Genomic DNA, 26,525 nt, shown 5'->3' with positions numbered 1-26,525 from the left:
CTTCGCCGCTGCACAGCGTCGCCTTGCCCCTCCTCAATTACTACAGTGGAAGAAAGTATGGGAGAGAGAAAAGTTTAATCTGAAGTCACTACAGTGGAAGAAAGTATGGGAGAGAGAAAAGTTTAGCTTTCATCCCATACATGAGTTTCTACAATTCACAAGGTATGTTTGTATCTATATGTCCTTCCTTTTGTGATGTGGGAACAACTCTTAAATAATACTCCATACAAGTTAGTGGAATAAATAAAGCATTGAATGCCTGATCTGATTGAAAGTTATGTTTGAAATGGGTGTGAACAAACTTTGAGTGCCGTGTGGTTACAACTAATTATGCTTAATTTGTAATTTATACAGTATCATGTAATCCCCCTTCTAGAATCATACTGAGAAACCTATGTTTGCAGAAAGGGTGACCCCTAGTGACGTGGCGCATTAAGAATGTGTGGTTGAATATGTACGAGGCTACACTCATCAACAAGATATGTGACAAACTTGGAGGCAACAGGGGTCTCGCGAAGTCCTGATGAATTATGTCATCATTCAGTAGCCCTTTTGGTGCAGCGGTGCTTGCTTGTTTTCTCATGTTGTTGGTAGCTTTTGTCAGTTAGCTTGATAATCTCCCGTGTTAGGGGCCGAGTGAATTGATTATCTTTGTAATGAACATCTAATTTGATGTACCCTGTTGTAGAATTTGCTTGAAAAAGCATTTGCAGACATTAACTTGGTATTACCATTTTAAAAACTCTTGTGTACTGGCAGGATACATGTCTCGGAACTTGAATCCATTGAAACACAGCAGATCCGCAAATACATGTCTCAAGAGTACACTATGCCTCGATTTATTTCAGGTGCACATAAACATGTGTGCATCCAGCGTTTGCCACTAGTGATGCCAAAGCAAAGAAAGTTTCACAGATGGCTCGACTCAGAAGTGACAAATCCTTTCTCTCTCAAGCTCTCGATAGTCCCTTGAGGCTTGTCTCCAGGGGGGTCAGCTCCATGCCTAGACTTCTTATCTTGTCCTTTGATACCTGGTAGATTGTGGCAAACGGTGCATCATCTGCACACCTGCACACAAGAAAGGAAAAAAATAACTTCAGGGGTCCCGTCGCCATATGGTGCAAAGGAACAGATTAAGGCTCTCTACAATGTTGAGAAATGCATGATTGGGAAAACATCTATTGTGTCCCTCAAGCCTCAACAAGAAACAAGCAACTAATAATATCCAACGGTATACTGTTCTTGATTCAATTCCAAGGGATTCACTTGAATGCTAACTTACTTGTCTGGCACTGGAAATTCAGGATACATCTCGTGTATGATCTTGACAAGGTCCGAGTGGTGAATGACTCTTTCAACCATACAATATCTTCCGTTTGCTGAAGGAACTTCATATGCAAGGATATGTGCCAGGGCAACATCTTTAACGTTTATCCATCCAAAGCAGAAATTGGCGTATGTAGAAGATGATCCTGCATGAAAACACCAAGGATTTCTTGTCAACTGTCCAGAAATGTCTTGTTAGAGTAGACTTCTTTTGGCACAACCACTGCAATTTTAACCCTTTTTTTAGACAAGTAACAATTCAGTCCATGTTTTCCGTTGGTCATTAAACATCCTCTATGCCAGATGAGAATATATTCATCACTCTGAAGCTCCAAGTATCCAAATAAATGAACGCAAAGCCAGAGAGAAACACAAAGGTACCATAGGCAGACCCCCCATTGTAAACAAATCAAATGTCCAATTGAACAGAGTCCTCTTGATATTTCTCAAAAGATTCATAACATTCACTGTACACGTACCTATTAGCTAGACAAACAATGAAGAGTAGAATCACTCCAATATGGCAATATCTCACAGTGCTTTTGCCAGTGCCCAAAACACAATACACAGAAGGAAATGAAAGAAACATAATTCAACATCGCTTGAAATATCTTGAGTTTGTTTGCAGAAATTGTGCTAATGGCTAATAGAAATTGGAATATCTTGGGCTTGGGTATTCTCTCGAACAAATGAGAAATGCAAAATGGGTATAGGGCAAAGCAGAGCTCTACCTTACATGCATAAAGTTAACCTATAAAAAGTTAATTATCAAGGCACATACGGACATACCATTTATAAACTTCAATATTGCTTCTGCGATAGTATTCAGTGTAGGCTGCAACAGGGGACCGATGACCATTGTTGGGTTTATTGTAATTATTTCCAATCCATTATCATTTGCGTACTTCCATGCAGCCTCCTCGGCAAGGGTCTTGGATAGCACATACCATTGCTGAAGCAGACGAACATTCAGGATAACAAGATGAGAACATAAATGATGTACAGTCAACCATGGATTCAAAATTGAAATACAAAAGGATGTGGAAGTAAAGTTTTGATATTTGCATACAAAATTAAATAAAGCAATCTAATTTTCAAGTTAGGAAGCAAATATCGAAAGAACCCTGTTAGAGCAGAAATTATGGTAGCTTATAGTCAGTATGAGGAACCAAATGCATATCCCCACTGAAGAAAGATGTACTTATAATGACAAGTGCATGTGCCAGTTATACAGTAATAGCAGTGATGTACTTATGATTACAAGTGCAGATGTCAGTTATATGGCATCGTATGTCGCTTCAACATCTATGAGGTAGTATTCAGCATAATATGTAGATGCAGAGTTGTTATGCAATTGCTTAGTAACAGCAGACAGAGACTGACCATCTATAACATACTGGCATTAGTGCTGAGTTTACCAGGTATAATTTTTTTCCCTCAACACTAACCAAGTATAGTATAGTATGACACAAATAAAGATGGAATAGGATCAATTGACATTTACTTTCCTATTCTTAAACTTCTTGTTGTGGATTATTGATTGTGTATCATTGGACTCAACCTACATCCTTGTGTGAAAACTGAAAACACAAAACCAAGGTCTTCAATAACAATGGTATCACCCTCTTATCCTAAGAATATTCTATTTCAGTAGAGGTGCATTTGCAGAATTGGTATGCAAGTCATCAAGTAGACAAAATAAGGGCATTTCAGTGCAGACGGAGTGAAAGACATATAGAGCAATCAAAGCCAGATAGTATATTTTACTAACGTGATTGCCACTCCATATGTGAAAAGCAAGCAGATGTCTATGAGCACAGAAAAGGCGTATTACCTTATTCTTTTCGCAGACCTCTGGACTTGAAAACCATGTCTCGTCAACCACTACATCAGGAGTCCTTGGCTTCCCATTGTAGGCAACAGCAGCCATGGATGAGGTTACGATCACTCTCTTGATAGAGGCCTTCTTGCAAGAACGAAGAACATTGAGCGTTCTATTGACTGCTGGGTCAAGTAACTCAGCCTGAAAGACAGTAATGACACACATAAGTACACAGAACAAACGTCCGGTGAAGCTGTTGTATTTACTAACTGAACATCGTAAACAGTTTTAGCTGTTGAAAACATTAGCCCGTGCACATGCATAAGGAACAAGCAAATGTTGTCTTTAATTCAGAAGTCAGAATGGCTGCCAGTTGACTCTTTATTTAGACTTGGATATATTATACTAGTTGTAGTAGGGGGTGAGTGAACAGAGCCAGAGCCAGAGCCAGAATTTTGTTAAGGGAGTCCCCAACACTAGTACTCACAGGATGCTATTGGTAACTACAGTAATTCAGTAGAATACATTGGATTTTATGTTAATTTTGAACTCCAACAATCTAAAAGATTTATAATGAAAATAATTGACTGTCGCAGCAACACGCTAGCAAAGGTATTATGCGAAGTCGGCCGGGGGTAGTTTTAAATTCACAGATCAGAATGGCTGCCCCTTGACTCTTGTAGACTTAGATTTATAATAAATACAGTTGCAGTGGGGAGATGGCGTTGACTTCCAAGCACTGCATGCTAACAAATTCAGTCAGCTTCTTTTTCTTCTTCCTTGTACTAATTAGTTTCAATTTGACAAGCTGAACAAAACCTAGTTCCCCACCCAACCAGTGAATGACTGAATCGATGAATCCCTGCCGGCCGCGGGGATCAAGCAAGAACCAAGCGATAATCATGGATCCACCAGCTAGAGCAGGCGGAAGAGTAAGGGGAGGAGGTGTAGCCCGAGGCGCCGGTGACGCACACCACCTTCCCCGTCCCGGAGCTCATCCCGTCCTCCTGCTCTTCCGGCAGCGGCTGGGTGGGTGTGGTGGACTGTGGAGTGGGAGCGGAGTGTCAGCGTCCTGGTGGGTGGGGCGCCTCCGTCTCTCGGCAAGTCGTCACCGTACACGTACACACCACGCGTCTACAGCCGGACCCTCCATTTCCTCCATACACTTTGTTTGTAGCCGTCAGATTACTAGTTTGATCAAAAACAAATTATCTTTTTTTTGAGAGAAAAAAAAACAAATTATCTAATTGGACCCATTCCGTAATAACACCGGGTTGGCCTCTTGGTGGGAAGCCTGGCGGCGGGCCTGCCTCCGGGCCCGGGTAGCCTACCAGGGGCCCGCGTGTCTCGATTTTAGCCCAAGCTCGCATTTTCAATTCTTTGGCTAGCCTTGAGCTTTCGGTGGCCCATATCGTGGTCAATCTTGGTAGGAAACGCAAACCTTCCAAAATCAACATAAAAACCTATCCTCAAACCTCCTCCCCCCGAAACCCTCGCCTCCACCAACCATGCCTCCGCCGCCGCCGCCGCCAATACAATCGCTGCCGGACGAACTACTCGAGGAGATCTTCTTCCGCCTCCCGCCGAATGAGCCCGTGTGCCTCGTGCGTGCCTCCGTCGCCAACAAGCGATGGCTCGGTATTCTCTCCTGCCACGCCTTCCGTGGTCGCTATCGTAAGTTCCATGGATCTCCTCCCATGTTGGGGTTCCTTTATTCCTGGCCCCTCGAGTTTCTCCCGAGGAAAGCCCCCTCCCCGCGCTTCATCTCCACCATGAAATTCGGTGCGGACATTCCTGACAACTGCGGGGGTAACTATAAATACCCTGCGTGGGACTGCCGCCATGGTCGCGTTCTCCTTCGGGATAATTGGGCACCAACGCACCTTGTTGTTTGGGACCCCATGACGGGCCGCCAAAGAAAGCTAAAAGTGCCTACGTCGATGGGCTACGTCAATGGGGCCACTGCACTCTTTTGTGCAGCGAGTGGTTGTGACCATCACGCGTGTCATGCAGGGCCCTTCCAAGTGGTATTCTTGGGCCTTGACATGACAGATGATGACAATTGTGTTGCACACGCACGTGTGTCCTCGCCGGTGACAGGTGACTGGAGCAAGTCATTCTCTGATGTTGAGTGGAGCGATATGTGCTCTAGTTTACAACTTGCGCCTGATGCATTAATCGACTCAATGCCTTCCATCCTTGTTGAAAACACACTTCACTTCATGCTTACACACGATGATGATGATAGTGTCAAAATTCTCAAATATGACTTGAGCTCTAATTGCTTATCGCTGATTGATGCGCCATTGTCCGGGGCTATCATTAGTGGTTCCACTATCCTCATGTCGATGGAGGATGGCAGTTTGGGTTTTGCGCATGTGGACAAGGTAACCCTCAACATATGGTCAAGACAATTGGATGCTAATGGAATTGCGTCATGGAATATGTGTACAGTCGTCGAACTCATGAACCTTATCCCTATTCAAAATCCAACCAAAAGGCTGAAACTGATTGGATCTATGGAGGGCAGTGATATCATTTTCATAACTGCGGACCTTGGCATCTACGAGGTTAATATTAAGACACTACAATGGAAGAAGCTATGGAAGAGAGAGAAATTCCGTTATTTGATACCATACATGAGTTTCTACAATCCACCAGGTACATCTATATGTCATTTCTTTTTGGATTTAGAACAATTTTTATATAAATAGTTGTACATTAGTTAATGTATAATTAGATTAGTGATGATCACATAGAAAGTTATATGTTTCATATGTGCGCGAACAAACTTCCAGTAATATATGTCATTTGTGCTCGATCAAACTTCAAGTAATATGGATCCTCGAATGTTACACCTAATTATGCTTACGTCTACTTAATTGGAAATTTTATCATAGCATCCCCTTTTTGGAATCACACTGACACAATTATATTTACAGAATGGCTGAGACCTTGTGATGTGGCGCATTGACAATGTTTGATCAAAAAGTCTTAAAGGAAGGGGCCACTCTCGTCAACAAGAAAGATAATCAGCTCAGAGGCAACAAGGGTCTTTTGATGAATCATGTCACTAATTAGCACCTGGTGTGGTGCAATGGTTCTTGTTTTCTCATACTATTGTTCTTTTGCTAGTAAGCTTGACAATTCCTTGTGTTGTTGGCATGTGCTAGCAGGCGAATGAATTATGTTGTAATGAATATCAATTTTCTCGCAACATCAACTTTGTGCTTTGTGGTTGAATTGCCTTCAAATTTTATTTGTAGCTAGTAGCTTAGTCTTTCCATTTGAACTCTACAACTTGCACCCCTAGTTTTGATCTAGTCTCTAAATTTGGTCTCCGAAAAGATGTGGCATTGATGAGAAAATGGTGATGGCATGTACATGGCTAGTGGTTTCTATTGCCCAAGACATGATACGATGATGGTTTTGCATGATGGCTCGTTGACATGTCATAGTAAATCTTTTGGATATAAGTAAATGTTTTTGCGGTTTTATTTGTTTATCAAGCAATGTTACTGAATAGTATAACATATGAAGTAAAATCTTGAGTCGGAAACTGAAGGTTGATGGGATATGAGCTGCATGCCCGCATCAAGATATCATAGAAAACTTTTACTTTCTTGAGTTCCTCCACAAATCTATTTGGTGTTTGTTCGGTAATTGTGCAAATGCGGACACAATTAATTGTGCAAAGTGTTTATATGCCACACAATGGTAACAATTATAGCTGTGACTTGCAGCACCCACACACACAAAAAAAAGAGAGTCATGTCAAGTCTATGAGCATGGTAAACATGTAAATAAATAACATGGTGCCTTCTCTTGTTGTGAATTTTCGCCTAAATAGATACCCTGTTATTATAAATAAATCTTGAAAGATGCCGACAAAGTCTCTCATCAAAATATTTGTAGGTAATACGTGTTCAGAGTGTATAAGATATAGGTTTCAACATAGCAATAGTAGTTACATTTGCATCTCATACATAAATAAAAAAATGCATGTTGCTACATCTAGGAGCATGGTTAACATGGATGCATGACCACCTTACCACAACTTCGATAAACATAGAAATCCACAGAAGGATTAGCTAAAGAAATGTTGTAGATCTTCTTAGTGCAACCTCCATGGGCATATGCTATGATCTTGTCCCCCAACTTTATGGCCACTTTTTTAAACATCGGTGCACACCTCAATATAAAATTCAAAAATTCGAAGCAATGATCCTCTCCTCTAAAGCCTCGGATTTCCACTTCCTCCAAATGATTCAGGGGGATACTTTGGCTTCTCCAATTCCCGGGTTCATCAGATGGGCAATTGTTTACACATGCACCAGCTGCCACCTAAAACAAATTAATAGAGAGTGTAAAATATTTTGTATGCTTGCACCACACATTTGGCTCAACAACCGAAACATCTCAATGCTACATAGTAGTAGTAAAAAATGTGCTGGGCTAGTACTACCTACATGAGACATATAAGCAAATAAGAAAAGAGTGTACCTCAGATTTCTCTAGCCTCAGTAGGGTGACCTTACGTAGTTTTGAAATAGTATGAATCGGAAGCGCCTGAAGGAGATGCACAACAGAGAAGTCGGTCACCTCAAGCTTCCCGATCTCTTGTGCAAAGTCGATCCATGCACTCGACTGATCTTGCTGAAAAATGAGCCACGGTTAATTAACTGAATTAGCAAATTCAATAAACTGAGTATAGAGCAAGGGCAGGGGACTCACGGAGGCACACAGCATGTCCACAGATAGGACATGGGCAGGACAAGGCATCCCCGGAACCTCCAAACATTTGTCTCCATGGCGGCTCTCTGCCATGGTCTGTATGCTCAGGCTCCGGAGGACCAACAACCAAACACAAGAGCCGGCCTTGTATACGAGCGCTGCCACGAGACCTTCTCCACAAATGGCGCAAACACAGAGACGTCGAGATGCACACCCGCGTGGACTTCCATTCCCAACTGCTTAAGCATTGGGGCCGCGACATTCCTTGAGGTTCCGAGGACAAGCTCCTGTAGCGACGCTGAATGGACCATGATGTGGCAGTCCTTCGTAGCTCCGTCCACCCTGAGGACACGAAGGCGCGGGCAGCAGGAGGTGAACACGCCAAGATCGACGATGCTGCAGCCTGCAGCCGGAGAGACGCAGCCTCTCGAGTGCCAAGAACTCGCTAGAGCACCGCCTCTGTGTGAAGCTCACGCCATGCCACACAATCTCTATCGAGGTGGCGCGGTGGAAGCTTGGAAATTCAAGACTGGACCAGCTTTTTGCGCGAGATCTGAACTCCTCCGGCGAGAGCTCAGTCGCACTGTGAACAAGTGAGTAGTTTAGCTCGGAGACGCAGATGTCAAGGAGGAGGGACACTGCCACTTGGCGCGAGTGCAGCGCCGCCTTGAGCGACCCCAGCGCTAGAGCCACCGATTTGGGCACCAGGCCACGGAATTTGGCCCGGAGGACACGCAGACGTGGGCAGCGGGTGACCAGGGTGCCAACCTCAACGATCCCGCCGGAGACGGACAGCCTCTCAAGCACGGGGAACTCCCCGGCCGGCGGCACCCTGACAATGAAGCGCGGCATGTCCAGCTCGATCGAAGTGGCCCGATGAAAGCAGGGCAGGTGGATGTCAGTGAAAGGGTCCTCTCTTTTTTCCCCAAAGAGACGACTGCGGGAAGGTGAAGACTAGCTCGGCCGGCGAAAGCTGCGCGGCGGCGGACAGCAGCGACTGGGCGTCGTCGGCGTTAGGGTTGCGTGGGAGGCGGATGTCGAGGAGGGACAACGCGCCCGCGGACGTACCAGCTTCAAACCGGCAGAGCGCAGCTTTGATCACCGTGGGCATGACGCCGCAAAAGGTTAGGGCGGTGAGGCGGGTCCAGACACCACGCCACCGGCGCGAGAGAAGGCCGGTGCGCACGGCGGTGCGGACGCATCCCAAACGCGCTAGCATGAGGAGGATCATGTCATCGGAGAGAGAGCTGATGTGGTCGGCTCCGCCTGGCCCACGCCGGCGGCAATGAGCTCCATGCCCCGGCGGCGGACGCGACGGCAGCGAGCAGAGGCCAAGAACCGATCGCAAACCCATCGGCTTGGCAAAAAGTCGATCATGTCGTCCGATGGCACGTATAATTCAGCGGGCGCGAGCCGTTCTCCTAATGGAATTCTTATCCTGCCGGCATTAGCGGAGTAGGAATCTTGATCGATTCCTCACTACCGGAATAATTGGCTACCCCGACGGCCTATTCTATGCCGACGGCCTTTTGTCGGGGCCGTCGGCATAGACGGAGCTATGCCGACAGCCTAGGGAAAGCCGTAGGCGTAGAAAGACTATGCCGACGGCAGCCGTAGGCATAGAAAGGCCGTCGGCATATCTCCGACTATGCCGACGGCTGCCGTCGGTAAAGCGTGGCCGTCGGCATATAGGTGGCCCTGGTGGCCCGGCCTCAGACGGCAGCCTAACGCTGTCGAATCTATGCCAACGGCCCTCACAGTGGCCGTCGGCATATGTTTTATCTGGGTTTTTTTTCAGGAACTGTCACATGGCAATACTATGCCGACGGCCTTGCCGTAGGCATATATATTATCTGTTTTTTATCTTTTAAATTGTTTTTATTTTAAAAATGATTAATTTAAATCTGTTTTTTATTTATGTATTATAAGCGCCAAAAATGTTTCTGTGTTACGAAAAATAAGTATGTGATTCTGAAAAAAATAAACATTGTAAAACACATTTGTGTAATTAAAAAAAACATATGTTGCATTTTAAAAATGTTCAGGCATTTCGAAATACTGTTAATGATATTTTTTAAATGTTTACGCAATGTACAAAAAATTTCATGTAGTTTAAAAATGTTCCGTACCATCCGAAAATGTCTAACACGTATTTCAAAAAAGTTTCAAAACTCATACTTGGAACAATATTAATTATACGTATAATTTTTTTAAAAATACTAAATTTCTAGCACATTTAATATTTTTTAAACATACGATTAACATGTTCTCAAATACAAGTTTTTGAAACTTTATTCAAATAAGTGGATAAACTTTTTTGGATTGTACGACACATTTTTTTAAACAACGCTAACAATTTTTCACATTGTATAAACATTTTAAAAAATGTCATCAATAGTTTTTCAAATGCCTGAACATTTTTAAAATGCAACATATGGTTGTTTTAATTACACAAATGTGTTTTATGATGTTTATTTTTTAATATCGCGTACCTTTTTTTTTGTAAGACATTTTTTTAATTGTCGCAAACACAAGAATATAATTTATTTTCTTACATAGAACAAGAAGGAATAGCAACATGAAAAATGTTTATCCCATCTAGACATGTTGTGTTATTGTAGCTGTTGGAAATATGCCCTAGAGGCAATGATAAATTAGTTATTATTATCATATTTCCAGGTTCATGATAATCGTTTATTGTCCATGCTATAATTGTATTGAAAGGAAACTCAGATACATGTGTGGATACATAGGCAACACCATGTCCCTAGTAAGCTTCTAGTTGACTAGCTCGTTGATCAATAGATGGTTACGGTTTCCTGACCATGGACATTGGATGTCGTTGATAACGGGATCACATCATTAGGAGAATGATCTGATGGACAAGACCCAATCCTAAGCCTAGCACAAGATCGTAGTTCCTATGCTAAAGCTTTTCTAATGTCAAGTATCATTTCTTTAGACCATGAGATTGTGCAACTCCCGGATACAGTAGGAATGCTTTGGGTGTACCAAACGTCACAACGTAACTGGGTGGCTATAAAGGTGCACTACAGTTATCTTCGAAAGTGTCTGTTGGGTTGGCACGAATCGAGACTGGGATTTGTCACTCTGTTTAACGGAGAGGTATCTCTGGGCCCACTCGGTAGGACATCATCATAATGTGCACAATGTGACCAAGGGGTTGATCACGGGATGATGTGTTACGGAACGAGTAAAGAGACTTGCTGGTAATGAGATTGAACAAGGTATCGGGATACCGACGATCGAATCTCGGGAAAGTACAATACCGCTAGACAAAGGGAATTGAATACGGGATTGATTGAATCCTCAACATCGTGGTTCATCCGATGAGATCATCGTGGAACATGTGGGAGCCAACATGGGTATCCAGATCCCGCTGTTGGTTATTGGCCGGAGAGTTGTCTCGGTCATGTCTACGTGTCTCCCGAACCCGTAGGGTCTACACACTTAAGGTTCGATGACGCTAGGGTTATAAGGGAAGTTTGCATGTGGTTACCGAATGTTGTTCGGAGTCCCGGATTAGATCCCGGACGTCACGAGGAGTTCCGGAATGGTCCGGAGGTAAAGATTTATATATGGGAAGTCCTATTTTGGCCACCGGAAAATGTTCAGGATTTTTTGGTATTGTACCGGGAAGGTTCTAGAAGGTTCCGGAGTGGGGCCCACCTGCATGGGGGGACCCACATGAACGTGGGTAGTGGGGGCAAGGCCCCACACCCCTGGTCAAGGCGCACCAAGATCCCCCCTTAGAAGGAATAAGATCATATCCCGAAGGGATAAGATCAAGATCCCTAAAAAGGGGGGATAACAATCGGTGGGGAAGGAAATGATGGGATTTCTTTCCTCCCACCTTTGCCAACGCCCCAATGGACTTGGAGGGCAAGAAACCAGCCCGTCCACCCCTATATATAGTGGGGAGGCGCATGGGAGCTTCACACCAAAGTTCTGGCGCAGCCCTCCCCCTCTCCCAAGTCGTCCTCCTCTTCCGCGGTGCTTAGCGAAGCCCTGCAGGATTGCCATGCTCCTCCACCCCCACCACGCCATCGTGCTACTGCTGGATGGAGTCTTCCTCAACCTCTCCCTCTCTCCTTACTGGATCAAGGCATGGGAGACGTCACCGGGCTGTACGTGTGTTGAACATGGAGGTGCCGTCCGTTCGGCACTAGGATCTCCGGTGATTTGGATCACGACGAGTACGACTCCTTCAACCCCGTTCTCTTGAACGCTTCCGCTTAGCGATCTACAAGGGTATGTAGATGCACTCTCCTTCCCCTCGTTGCTAGTCTCTCCATAGATAGATCTTGGTGACACGTAATTTTGAATTTTTGCTACGTTCCCCAACAGTGGCATCATGAGCTAGGTCTATTGCGTAGATTCTTTGCACGAGTAGAACACAAAGTAGTTGTGGGCGTTGATTTTGTTCAATATGCTTACCGTTACTAGTCCAATCTTGTTTCGACGGTATTGTGGGATGAAGCGGCCCGGACCGACCTTACACGTACACTTACGTGAGACAGGTTCCACCGACTGACATGCACTTGGTGCATAAGGTGGCTAGCGGGTTCCAGTCTCTCCCACTTTAGTCGGAACGGATTCGATGGAAAGGGTCCTTACGAAGGGTAAATAGCAATTGGCATATCACGTTGTGGTTTTGCGTAGGTAAGAAACGTTCTTGCTAGAAACCCATAGCAGCCACGTAAAACATGCAAACAACAATTAGAGGACGTCCAACTTGTTTTTGCAGGGTATGCTATGTGATGTGATATGGCCAAGAAGAATGTGATGAATGATATGTGATGTATGAGATTGACCACGTTCTTGTAATAGGAATCACGACTTGCATGTTGATGAGTATGACAACCGGCAGGAGCCATAGGAGTTGTCTTTATTTATTGTATGACCTGCGTGTCATTGAACAACGCCATGTAATTACTTTACTTTATTGCTAACCGGTAGCCATAGTAGTAGAAGTAATAAGTTGGCGAGACAACTTCATGGAGACACAATGATGGAGATCATGATGATGGAGATCATGGTGTCATGCCGGTGACGATGATGATCATGGAGCCCCGAAGATGGAGATCAAAAGGAGCAAAATGATATTGGCCATATCATGTCACTATTTTGATTGCATGTGATGTTTATCATGTTTCTACATCTTATTTTCTTAGAACGACGGTAGTAAATAAGATGATCCCTCATTAAAATTTCAAGAAAGTGTTCCCCCTAACTGTGCGTCGTTGCGAAAGTTCGTCGTTTCGAAGCACCACGTGATGATCGGGTGTGATAGATTCTTACGTTCAAATACAACGGGTGTAAGCCAGATTTACACACGCGAAACACTTAGGTTAACTTGACGAGCCTAGCATGTACAGACATGGCCTCGGAACACAAGAGACCGAAAGGTCGAGCATGAGTCGTATAGTAGATACGATCAACATGAAGATGTTCACCGATGATGACTAGTACGTCTCACGTGATGATCGGACACGGCCTAGTTGACTCGGATCATGTAATCACTTCGATGACTAGAGGGATGTCTATCCGAGTGGGAGTTCATGAGATGAACTTAATTATCCTGAACATAGTCAAAAGAACATTGCAAATTATGTCGTAAGCTTGCGCTTTAGTTCCACTGTTTAGATATCTTCCTAGAGAAAATATAGTTGAAAGTTGACAGTAGGGATTATGCGGATAGTACAAAGCTTATGTCCTTAATGCACCGCTCAGTGTGCTGAACCCCAAACGTCGTCTGTGGATGTTGCGAACATCGGACATACACGTTTTGATAACTACGTGATAGTTCAGTTAAACGGTTTAGAGTTGAGGCACCAAAGACGTTTTTCGAAACGTCGTGGAACATATGAGATGTTCCGGGGGCTGAAATTGGGATTTCAGGCTCGTGCCCACGTCAAGAGGTATAAGACCTCCGACGATTTTCTTAGCCTGCAAACTAAGGGAGAAAAGCTCAATCGTTGAGCTTGTGCTCAGATTGTCTGAGTGCAACAATCGCTTGAATCGAGTGGGAGTTGATCTTCCAGATGAGATAGTGATGTTTCTCCAAAGTCATTGCCACCAAGCTGCTAGAGCTTCGTGATGAACTATAACATATCAGGGATAGATGTGATGATCCTTGAGGTATTCACGATGTTCGACACCATGAAAGTAGAAATCAAGAAGGAGCATCAAATGTTGATGGTTGGTGAAACCACTAGTTTCAAGAAGGGCGAGGGCAAGAAGGGGCACTTCATGAAACGGCAAATCAGTTGCTGCTCCAGTGAAGAAACCCAAGGTCGAACCCAAACCCGAGACTAAGTGCTTCTGTAATAAGGGGAACAACCACTGGAGCAGAATTACCCTAGATACTTGGTAGATAAGAAGGGTGGCAAGGTCGATAGAAGTGTATTGGATATACATTATGTTAATGTGTACTTTACTAGTACTCCTAGTAGCACCAGGGTATTAGATACCGGTTCGGTTGCTAAGTGTTAGTAACTCGAAATAAAAGCTACAGAATAAACGGAGACTAGCTAAAGGTGAGCTGACGATACGTGTTGGAAGTGTTTCCAAGGTTGATGTGATCAAGCATCGCACACTCCCTCTACCATCAAGATTGGTGTTAAACCTAAATAATTGTTATTGTTGTTTGCGTTGAGCATAGACATGATTGGATTATGTCTGTCGCAATACGGTTATTCATTTAAGGAGAATAATGGTTACTCTGTTTATTTGAATAATACCTTCAATGGTATTGCACCTAATAGGAATGGTTTATTGAATCTCGATCGTAGTGATACACATTTTCATGCCAAAAGATATAAGATAGTAATGATAGTACCACTTACTTTTGGCACTGCCATGTAAGTCATATTGGCGTAAAACGCATGAAGAAGCTCCATGTTGATGGACTCATTCATTTTTTAAAAGTTTGAGACGTGCGAACCATGTCTATTGGTGTATACGCATGAAGAAACTCCATGTAGATGGATCGTTTGGACTCACTTGATTTTGAATCACTTGAGATATGCAAATCATACCACATGGGCAAGATGACTGAAAAGCCTCGTTTTCAGTAAGATGGAACAAGATAGCAACTTGTTGGAAGTAATACATTTTGATGTGTGCAGTCCAATAAGTGCTAAGGCACGCAGTGGATATCGTTATGTTCTTACTTCACATATGATTTGAGTAGATACTAAGTATATTTACTTGATGAAACACAAGTCTGAATTATTGAATGGTTCAAGTAATTTCAGAGTGAAGTTGAAGATCATCGTGACAAGAGGATAAAATGTCTATGATATGATCATAGAGATGAGTATCTGAGTTACGAGCTTTGGCACGCAATTAAGACATTGTGGAAATTGTTTCACAATTAATACCACCTGGAACACCATAGTGTGATGGTGTGTCCGAACATCATAGTTGCACCCTATTGGATATGGTGCGTGCCATGATGTCTCTTATCGAATTACCACTATCGTTCATGGGTTAGGCATTAGAGACAACCACACTCACTTTAATAGGGCACCACATAATTCCGTTGAGACGACACCGTTTGAACTATGGTTTGGAGAAACCTAAGTTGTCGTTTCTTAAAAGATTTGGGGCTGCGACGCTTATGTGAAAAAGTTTCATCGTGATAAGCTCGAACCCAAAACGGATAAATGCATCTTCATAGGATACCCAAAATGGTTGGGTATACCTCCTATCTCAGATCCGGAAGCAAAAGTAATTGTTTCTAGAAACGGGTCCTTTCTCGAGGAAAGGTTTCTCTCGAAAGAATTGAGTGGGAGGATGGTGGAGACTTGATGAGGTTATTGAACCGTCACTTCAACTAGTGTGTAGCAGGGCACAGAAAGTTATTCCCGTGGCGCCTACATCAATTGAAGTAGAAGCTTATGATAGTGATCATGAAGTTTCGGATCAAGTCACTACCATACCTCGTAGGGTGACAAGGATGCGTACTACTTCAGAGTGGTACGCAATACTGTCTTAGAGGTCATGTTGCTAGACAACAATGAACCTACAAGCTATGGAGAAGCGATGGTGGGCCCGGATTCCGACGAATGGCTCGAGGCCATAAAATCCGAGAATGGATCCATGACTTTGGAAGAAATACTTGATGGTTGTAAGGCCATTGTGTATGGATGGATTTTAAAATGAAGACAGACAATGATGGTAAGAATCACCATTAAGAAAGCTCGACTTGTCGTTAAGATGTTTTCCAACAAGTTCAAGGAGTTGACTACGGTGAGGCTTTCTCACTCGTAGCGATGCTAAGAGTCTGTTCGAAATGGATTAGCAGTTACTGCATTATTTATGAAATCTCGCAGATAGAATGTTAAAACATTGTTTCCTCGACAGTTTTCTTGAGGAAAGGTTGTATGTGATACAACCAGAAGGTCTTTGACAATCCTGAAAGACGCTAACAAATATGCAAAGCTCCAGCAATCCTTCTAAGGACTGGAGTAAGCATCTCGGAGTTGGAATGTACGCTTTGATGAGATCATCAAAGATTTTGGGTTTATACAAAGTTTGTGAGAAACTTGTATTTCCAAAGAAGTGAGTGGGAGCACTATGGAATTTCTGATGAGTATATGTTGTTGACATATTGTTGATCAAAAATGATGTAGAATTTCTAGAAAGCATATAGGGTTATTTGAAAAGTGTTTTTCAATGGAAATCCTGGATTAGGCTACTTGAACAATAAGCATCAAGATCTATAAGATAGATCAAAATGCTTAATAATACTTTCAAATGAGCACATACCTTGACATGATCTTGAAGGTGTTCAAGATGGATCAGTCAAAGAAGGAGTTGTTGCCTGAGTTGTAAGGTATGAAGTTAAGAGTTAAAGCTCGACCACGACAGAAGGGAGACAAAGGACGAAGGCCGCCCCCTATGCTTCAGACGTAGGCTCTATAGTATGTTGTGTTGTGTACCGCACCGGAAGTGTGCCTTGCCATGAGTCAGTTAAGGGGTACAAGAATGATCCAGGAACGGATCACTGGACAGCAGTCAAAATTATCCTTAGAGGGATAAGGAAATGTTTCTCAATTATGGAGGTGATAAAGAGTTCGGCGTAAAGGGTTACGTCGATGCAAGCTTTAACACCTATCCGAATGACTCTGAGTAGCAAACCGGATACATATAGTGGAGCAACCATTTGGAATAACTCCAAGTGGAGCGTGGAAGCAGCATTTACATTATGACCTAGAGATTTGCGAAGTACATACGGATCTGAATGTTGCAGACCCGTTGACTAAAACCTCTCTCACAAGCAAAACATGATCAAACCCCAGAACTCATTGAGACTTAATCACATGGTGATGTGAACTAGTTTAAGACACTAGTAAACTCTTTGGATGTTGGTCACATGGCGATGTGACCTATCAGTGTTAATCACATGGCGATGTGAACTAGATTATTGACTCTAGTGCAAGTGGGAGACTGTAGGAAATATGCCCTAGAGGCAATGATAAATTAGTTATTATTATTATATTTCCTTGTTCATGATAATCGTTTATTGTCCATGCTATAATTGTATTGATAGGAAACTCAGATACATGTGTGGATACATAGACAACACCATGTCCCTAGTAAGCTTCTAGTTGACTAGCTCATTGATCAATAGATGGTTACGGTTTCCTGACCATGGACATTGGATGTCGTTGATAACGGGATCACATCATTAGGAGAATGATCTGATGGACAAGACCCAATCCTAAGCCTAGCACAAGATCGTAGTTCCTATGCTAAAGCTTTTCTAGTGTCAAGTATCATTTCCTTAGACCATGAGATTGTGCAACTCCCGGATACCGTAGGAATGCTTTGGGTGTACCAAACGTCACAACGTAACTGGGTGGCTATAAAGGTGCACTACAGGTATCTCTGAAAGTGTCTGTTGTGTTGGCACGAATCGAGACTGTGATTTGTCACTCCGTTTAACGGAGAGGTATCTCTGGGCCCACTCGATAGGACATCATCATAATGTGCATAATGTGACCAAGGGGTTGATCACGGGATGATGTGTTACGGAACGAGTATATAAAGAGACTTGCTGGTAATGAGATTGAACAAGGTATCGGGATACCGACGATCGAATCTCGGGCAAGTACAATACCGCTAGACAAAGGGAATTGAATACGGGATTGATTGAATCCTCGACATCATGGTTCATCCGATGAGATCATCGTGGAACATGTGGGAGCCAACATGGGTATCCAGATCCCGCTGTTGGTTATTGGCCGGAGAGTTGTCTCGGTCATGTCTACGTGTCTCCGGAACCCGTAGGGTCTACACACTTAAGGTTCGATGACGCTAGGGTTATAAAGGAAGTTTGTATGTGGTTACCGAATGTTGTTCGGAGTCCCGGATGAGATCCCGGACGTCACGAGGAGTTCCGGAATGGTCCGGAGGTAAAGATTTATATATGGGAAGTCCTATTTTGGCCACCGGAAAATGTTCGGGATTTTTCGGTATTGTACCGGGAAGGTTCTAGAAGGTTCTGGAGTGGGGCCCACCTGCATGGGGGGACCCACATGAACGTGGGTAGTGGGGACAAGGCCCCACACCTCTGGTCAAGGCGCACCAAGATCCCCCCTTAGAAGGAATAAGATCATATCCCGAAGAGATAAGATCAAGATCCCTAAAAAGGGGGGATAACAATCGGCGGGGAAGGAAATGATGGGATTTCTTTCCTCCCACCTTTGCCAACGCCCCAATGGACTTGGAGGGCAAGAAACCAGCCCCTCCACCCCTATATATAGTGGGGAGGCGCATGGGAGCTTCACACCAAAGTTCTGGCGCAGCCCTCCCCCTCTCCCAAGTCCTCCTCCTCTCCCGCGGTGCTTGGTGAAGCCCTGCGGGATTGACATGTTCCTCCACCACCACCACGCCGTCGTGCTACTGCTGGATGGAGTCTTCCTCAACCTCTCCCTCTCTCCTTGCTGGATCAAGGCATGGGAGACGTCACCGGGCTGTACGTGTGTTGAACGCGGAGGTGCCGTCCGTTCGGCACTAGGATCTCCGGTGATTTGGATCACGACGAGTACGACTCCTTCAACCCCGTTCTCTTGAACGCTTCCGCTTAGCGATCTACAAGGGTATGTAGATGCACTCTCCTTCCCCTCGTTACTAGTCTCTCCATAGATAGATCTTGGTGACACATAGGAAAATTTTGAATTTTTGCTACGTTCCCCAACAGTAGCCTAGTGGTAATCTTAGTTAATGCTGACCACAAGGTCACATGGTCGAGCCACGATGCTCCCTTTTTTGTGTGACAGTTAAAAAAAATACTTTTCGATCCATATTATATGATATATAAATTAGTCGTGTTACTTAAACATGAATCATCATCCCTCTTGTGGTTGTCCACCTTCCCTTACACAGTCCACGGGTTCGAAACCCCACCATCTATTTTTCTTTCATTTTATTTTAGGCGTTTATATATAACATAAATAAAAAATGCAAGGGCTTATCTGCATATCTACAATGTGACATTGGCTGACAGTCGGCCCTGGCCACGCTGGCATGCCACATAGGCCATAGATACATCTGCATATGTACGGATGGTTCTTCACGTGTCTACGAGTGTGGTCGGTGGCCTTCGGGTGTCTACATCCGCCACCACCCATGCCGGCCAGTTCCGGTGAGCTCCGGAGGCGCGCAGCACGCCCCCGAGCTCCCCTAGGTTCGCTCCACCTTCCCCCCCATCCAGATTTGGTGCTCACGCCCTCCGCCGTCCCCGTGGCTAGCTAGGGTTTCGGCCGCCACCCCTAACATCGCCGAGATCAGGCACATCCGGTGTTGGCGAGGCCAGAGCTCGATGGATACGTTACCGGCGTGGCGCAGGTACGTCCTTCCCCTCTTTCCTCGCCCGAATCCACCCCCACCTCACCTTCTCATTTCCTTCCCTTGCTGCAGGTCACCTTGGAGTGGTCTCGATGGCGACGACGGCAGGAGGGCGCTGTCCTTCCTGCTCGAGGAGGCAGAGGACGAGGGGCGCACCTAGCTGGCAGCCCTGTCCTGCTCGAGGAGGCGGGGCTTGCCGAGCTCAAGCACGACCACAACGACCCAGCTCGGCAGGTAGTGTCGTGGTTCTAAGTCTGACAGTAGAATGGGGGGGGTAGGTATAGAGAGGCAAGATCCTAGCTATGGAGCAGTTGTACACACGAGTGTTTTACGAGTTCAGGCCCTTCTCGGAGGAAGTAATAGCCCTACGTCTCGGAGCCCGGAGGCGGTCGACTGGATTACGTGTGTGAAAGGTACCGGGGTGCAGACCCTTCTACCAGTGGAGGGGGTGGCTTATATAAAGGACGCCAGGACCCCAGCCAGCCCACGTAGCAGAGGGTTAAAGTACATTAAGGCCAGACGTTACTGGTAACGCCTTACATAAAGTGTCATCATGGCCATAAATACTACTTAATTACAGACCGTTTGGATACAGAGTAGATCTTGAACTCCTGATGGTCGAGTGAGTCTTCATGGTCGAGTGTCTTCAGGTTCGTCGAGTGTCTTCTGGCCGGTCGAGTGGAATCCCTTTTGGTCGACTGGAAGACGGGTTCTTCTAAGAGATGCCCTTGGGGAGGGTACCTTGGACAGGTCCGTAACCCTACCCTAGGTACATGACTTCATCAGTAGCCCCCGAATGGATCGAGGTTTGAGTGAGGACGGAGTTGGCAATCTTTCCGACCTGGTTTCTGTTACTGTAAAGGTGTTTTTGCTCTGGATCAATGACTTTCAAGTGAGGGTGTCAACTTTCGTTCAGTCGCCTTGATCCATTCTTTATATCTGTCGAGTGAACTTTATGAACTTGGAGATTTCCGAGCGACGGATCGCAGGAGATCTTCCGTCTGACAAGTTGCCCTATGGTTAGCGGATTTAGTGGGATCCGAATTTTGGGAAGCGCGCGAAGCGGAGAAGGCCGCGGTACTCGGATGGGATAAGGCAGGGATGCCTCGATTCCCGCGCCACCTTTTTCGCCACGTATCGCGTGCGCGACTGTTTCAGGATTTGACAGGATTGCCTGGGCCTACCCGTCAGCCACTCGGAAGTGACCCCATATAAGGAACCAGGCGGAGTTTTTCCGAACAGTGCCTCCTCATTTTCTCCTCCCTCGTCTCTAGATTCATCTGCTGCACTCGCCAACTGCCCAGCGCTGCTGCTCCGTTCCAGCTTCATCAGCGACAATGGTGAAGGAGAAGACGACGGCTTTGGAGCGGGCGAAGAAGGCGACGGCGCAAGCGAAGGGGAGAGCGCCCAGTCGGGGTGGATCCACATCGCGGTCTCGCCTGCCGCAGGGTTGGATCCAAGGGGATTGGATCCGCTCGACCATCACCCAGAAGGACCTCGACGACCTAGCCAATGAGGGGCTGATCGAGCACGGAGCAGCGACGCTTCCGAGGGCGGAGTGGCAACCGCAACCTCGGGAGGGTGAATGCGTCCTCTTGGCGACTCATGTAGATCGAGGGTTTTCTCTGCCGCCACATCTTTTCTTCCGAGGATTTCTGAATTTCTTTGGAGCTCAGCTTCACCATTTTAACCAAAATTCCATCGCCTATATCTCCGCCTTTGTATCTTTGTGTGAGAATTTCTTGGGTTGTCGGCCGCATTGGGGCCTCTTCAAACATATATTCACTTGTCGTTCCCAGACGGTGAAAAAGGCCAGCCCCAATGATGAGAGAACCCAGGTGATCCAGATGTGTGGGGGTCTCGGGGTCCAGATGAGGAGTAAGGGCGCATTCCCTGCTATGACCCTTCCCGAGTCGGTCAGAGGGTGGCAGTCGACCTGGTTCTACTGCCAAGACCGGCCGACGCCAGGGCAGTCGACCGGGCTCCCTCCCTTCTCTATGAGTCGAGTGAACAAGCCCTCCTCTCTGAAAGTAGTTCCGGAGGAGAAGGTTCAGGTGAAAATGTTGATGGAGCGAGTAGTTCAGTTGATTCGTGATGGCGTGACCGGCATGGACCTTCTGGAGGTTTTCCTTCGGCGGCGCATCCAACCACTCCAGTACCGGGGCCACCCGATGTGGTTGTATTCTGGTACTGAAGACACCAGTCGGGTCCACCCAGAGGAGGTCGACGATGCTACATTGGAGAGGTGGATGACTGCCATCACGGGGAACAAGGACAACCCTCGTGGAGCTAGGAGGATCGTTCCACTCGACCAATCTTATGAGGTGGACAAGGTACGACTATTTTCCTCCGACTGCTCCTTCTATTCTGTTTCGACGTAAATCAGTCGATTGACCTTTCTCTTGCTTGCTATCTTTCAGGAAACCACTGAGTTGTACTCGATGCCCAACGGGGCGCAGGCACAGGCCAAAGAGGAGGAAGGAAGCGGAGGCGAAAGTCAAGAGGAGTGGGAGTCGGACGCCGATGAGGGTGAGGAAGACGCAGGTTCTGACGAAGAGGAAGAGGAGGAGGAAGAGGAGGAGGAAGTTGCGCCTCCTCGTTCTGAAAGGAGGTCCAAGCTCGCCCATGACCCTGCGGCTGATCGTGGCAAGGGAGTCGCGCCTGCTGGGCAGTCGACTAAACGTCCTCGGACAACTTCACCGGCGCCGACTGAATAGGCGTCGAAGCAACCCCGAGCGGCCCCGTCAAAACTGGCGAAAGCCCTACCAAAGATGAGGATGGAGATTCCGACTGTCTCTGGGTAACAGTCATAACTCATGTTTTCCATTCTTGGTCGATTCAATCGCTGACCAACTGATATTTGCAAATCGCAGTGCTGCTACTTCTGAGACTTCAGCCAGGCATGAGGATCAAGAAATGGAAGATGCTGCGACTTCTCAGCCTGGTATGATCTGCACGGTTTCGCGTTCGGTCAATTGAATCTTTATTTTTGATTTTGAACTTCTTCTGCAGCTCCGCCTAACGTTGTCATCAATCTTCCTGACGATGACGACGAAGCGCCGCTGAGGCAGAGGAGGAGCAGGAAGGCGACTGTTGGCAAGGCTGCGCAGGTTACGTCAGCACCTGGACCATAGATTCTCGAGGGGAGCAATGTTGCTCGGTCTACCGTGTCCTTTGCGGAGCCGTTGACGGTTGCCCGCCCTTCTTCGTCGAGTGCTGACCCGCCTTCTCTCTTCTCCACCTACCACGTCCCGGAGGACCAAGCAAGTGCTGCTAAGGAAGCCATACGCCGGGCCGGGATTAGGATGGATCAGGTGAAGGCGATCCGAACCGCCAGCCACGCAGCTTATGACGCGAGCTCAGCTCTCCAGAGCAATGTCCAGGTTAGTTGAACACCAACTGGAAATCTTGATATTTGTCATGCTCCCACTGGGTGTGTCAATTCTATAGTGGACTGCTAGCAGTCGACTATAGTCTTTGTGTCTTGAGATTTCTCACTTTACTTGTTTCACGCGACCATGGTCGAGTGGAACAATGAAACTGGTGGGGGCACGCTGAGTGCACCCACTGGGTGTAGTCCCCGAGACCGTGGTCGATTGCTGGCAATCGGTTATGGTCTGAATTTTTTTATTTTTTTGACAGTTAACTGCTTCCGGTCGACTGATCGACTCTGAGTCTAGCTGATAGAACTAGTGGGGGCACGCTGAGTGCACCCACTGGGTGTAGTCCCCGAGACTACAGTTGAATGTTTAGATTCATCTGTAGTCTTAGAAATAGTATGATTTTTTCTTTAGTCACTCGGAAGTGATCTGTCGATGATGTTTGTCGACTGAACTTTCGCAGAAATCTTGTGACCTTGTTTCTCGTTATACCGAATTGGAGAACAAGTATATCCAGCTTGAGCTTGACCAAAGCTTGTCGAAGAGAACTTCACGAAGGCGAAGGAGGAGGCAAAAGGTATGTTTGGTGAGAATCTTGACGACTGTCCTTGCTTCTTGCCTATCTCCGAATCTGATCTTATTGTGATTTTCACAGAAAAACTGAGGGATGCTCTGAAGAAGAAGGACCTTGACCTTGCCGAGGCGCAGAAAACGGCTGCAAACAAGACTAGGCTTGCAGAAGAGAAGTTGGCTTCCGTCAACAAACTTGAAGAAGAAAACACTAATCTGAAAGCCGCTCTTGACGTGGCCAACCAAGAAGTCACTCGACTGAGGAATGCCAATATGGTCCTGGACGACAAAGCTGGTGAACTGGCAGGAAAGAAGAATGACTTGGAGCTTTATCTGGGAGGACTCGCCAAAAAGCTGTTCCTCATGCTCGAAGGTAACCTCTTATCTCCGATTGGTAGTTACTGACTTGCTGTAGGGGCGTTAGCTTATCCTTGAATCATGTCCACAGAATTCTGCCAAAACTTTGAAGAGGAGACTAGTCGAGTGGAGACTGGCTTGGATCCCATCAATTCTCCGGTGAAGGATGAAACTGCTATGAACGTGCTCCGCCTCGAGTCCCGCATTGCTGCAGTGGTCGATTACCTTGCAAGACTGAAGGCCGCTATATCGCGCATCGACACATCGCTCTGGCCAGAAGAAACGCTTCAGAACGACCTTGAGTCGCTGATGACTCGACTGAACGAGATTCCGAGTCGAGTGCAAGAGTGGAAGAAGTCTTCTGCCCGGTGCGGTGCTGACATCGCTCTGTCCTTGGTCCGCGTCCACTGCAAAGAAGCGAGAGAGGACAAGCTGGTGTCTCTCAAGGTGGCCAATACTAGGAAGCATGACTTTCGTTCTTTCATGGAGACCTTCATCGCGGCCGCCACTCGGATTGCAGATGGGATTGACCTGGACGAGTTCGTTGCACCTTCCAGCCCTCCGCATGAGGGGTAAAAAACTGTTATACTTGATGATTTGAATTTGCCTCGGAATGCCGAGTGATTTTTGTAACCACCAAACTTTAACAGGCTTGATGCCTGAGCACTCCTAGGTCCGTAAGACGTTATCCGAAATTGATTTGTCGTTTGAAATACGTTTGCTTCTTTTGGGCAACCATCTTCTTTGGGTTGGAGTATATACTAGCATCTGTAATGCTCTTTTGCAGGTAGGAGTGGAGCACAAATTGTCGTCGACCTGTGCTCGTCAAGCTCGGGCAAGTGCTGAGTTCTAGCTAAGCCCCCGAGTGGGAGGTTTGCTCTCCACTCGGTAGATTTTTTAAAAACTTAGGCGAGCGCTGGGCTGCAGCTAAGCCCCCGAGTGGGAGGTTTGCTCTCCACTCGGTAGGATTTTAGAAACTTAGGAGAGCACTGGGCTACAGCTAAGCCCCCGAGTGGGAGGTTTGCTCTCCACTCGGTAGGTTTTTTAGAAACTTAGGCGAGCGCTGGGCTGCAGCTAAGCCTCCGAGTGGGAGGTTTTCTCTCCACTCGGTAGGTTTTTTAGAAACTTAGGCGAGTGCTAGGATGCAGCTAAGCCCCCAAGTTGGAGGTTTGCTCTCCACTCGGTAGTTTTTTTAGAAACTTAGGCGAGCGCTGGGCTGCAGCTAAGCCTCTGAGTGGGAGGTTTGCTCTCCACTCGGTAGGTTTTTTAGAAACTTAGGCGAGCGCTGGGCTGCAGCTAAGCCCCCGAGTGGGAGGTTTGCTCTCCACTCGGTAGGTTTTTTAGAAACTTAGGCGAGCGCTGGGCTGCAGCTAAGCCTCCGAGTGGGAGGTTTGCTCTCCACTCGGTAGGTTTTTTAGAAACTTAGGCGAGCGCTGGGCTGCAGCTAAGCTCCCGAGTGGAAGGCTGGCTTACCACTCGGTAGGATTTTGTTTTACTTAGGCGAGTACTTGGACTGCAGCTAAGCCTCCGAGTGGAAGACTGGCTCACCACTCGGTAGGATTTTGTTTTACTTAGGCGAGTACTTGGACTGCAGCTAAGCCTCTGAGTGGAAGACTGGCTCACCACTCGGTAGGATTTTGTTTACTTAGGCGAGTACTTGGACTGCAGCTAAGCCTCCGAGTGGAAGACTGGCTCACCACTCGGTAGGATTTTCGAAAACTTAGGCGAAACGGATTCGCAGCCAAGCCTCCGAGTGGAAGGCTGGCTTACCACTCGGCAGGATTTTTTACAAGCTTAGACGAAACGGAATTCGCAGCTAAGCCACCCACTGGGGGACAGATTTATGAAAGCAAAAGCAATAACAATTTCTAAGAAAATTATGAAACTCTTGTCTTTGATGAATACGCTATAAGAGTACTTTTATTACAACTCATCCGAATGGAAAACTTAAGTGTAGAAAGGGCGGAGTAAGTCCGCGTTCCATGCTCTGGGCTCGTCGATATGGTGCTCGACATTGTAAAGGCGGTACGCCCCATTATGAAGAACCTTGGTGACGATGAAGGGACCTTCCCAAGTAGGAGCAAGCTTGTGTGGTTTCTGTTGATCCACTCGGAGGACTAAATCTCCCTCTTGGAAAGCTTGACTCTTCACATTTCTGGCATGGAAGCGACGCAAGTCCTGCTGGTAAATGGTCGATCGGATCAAGGCCATCTCTCTTTCTTCTTCTAGAAGATCGACTGCGTCCTGTCGGGCTTGCTCTGCTTCAGCTTCGGTGTAAAGTTCGACTCGGGGCGCGTTGTGAAGCAGATCACTCGGCAAGACTGCTTCAGCTCCGTAGACTAAGAAGAACGGAGTCCTCCCAGTCGACCGATTTGGCGTGGTCCTTAACCCCCAAAGCACCGACGGAAGTTCGTCGACCCATGCACTAGCTGCGTGTTTGAGGTCGCGCATCAGTC

General features: G+C 46.3%; 1 pseudogene; it reads right to left on the bottom strand.

Annotated features, from left to right (window-relative positions):
* Positions 1 to 765: 765 nt before the first annotated feature.
* On the bottom strand, positions 766 to 4,161 carry LOC123117789 (phenylacetaldehyde reductase-like; annotated as a pseudogene).
* Positions 4,162 to 26,525: the final 22,364 nt, after the last annotated feature.

Source organism: Triticum aestivum, chromosome 5B, assembly GCF_018294505.1.
Source record: "Triticum aestivum cultivar Chinese Spring chromosome 5B, IWGSC CS RefSeq v2.1, whole genome shotgun sequence".
NCBI classification, from domain to species: Eukaryota; Viridiplantae; Streptophyta; class Magnoliopsida; order Poales; family Poaceae; genus Triticum; species Triticum aestivum.
This window is presented reverse-complemented; position numbering and strand designations above follow the sequence as displayed.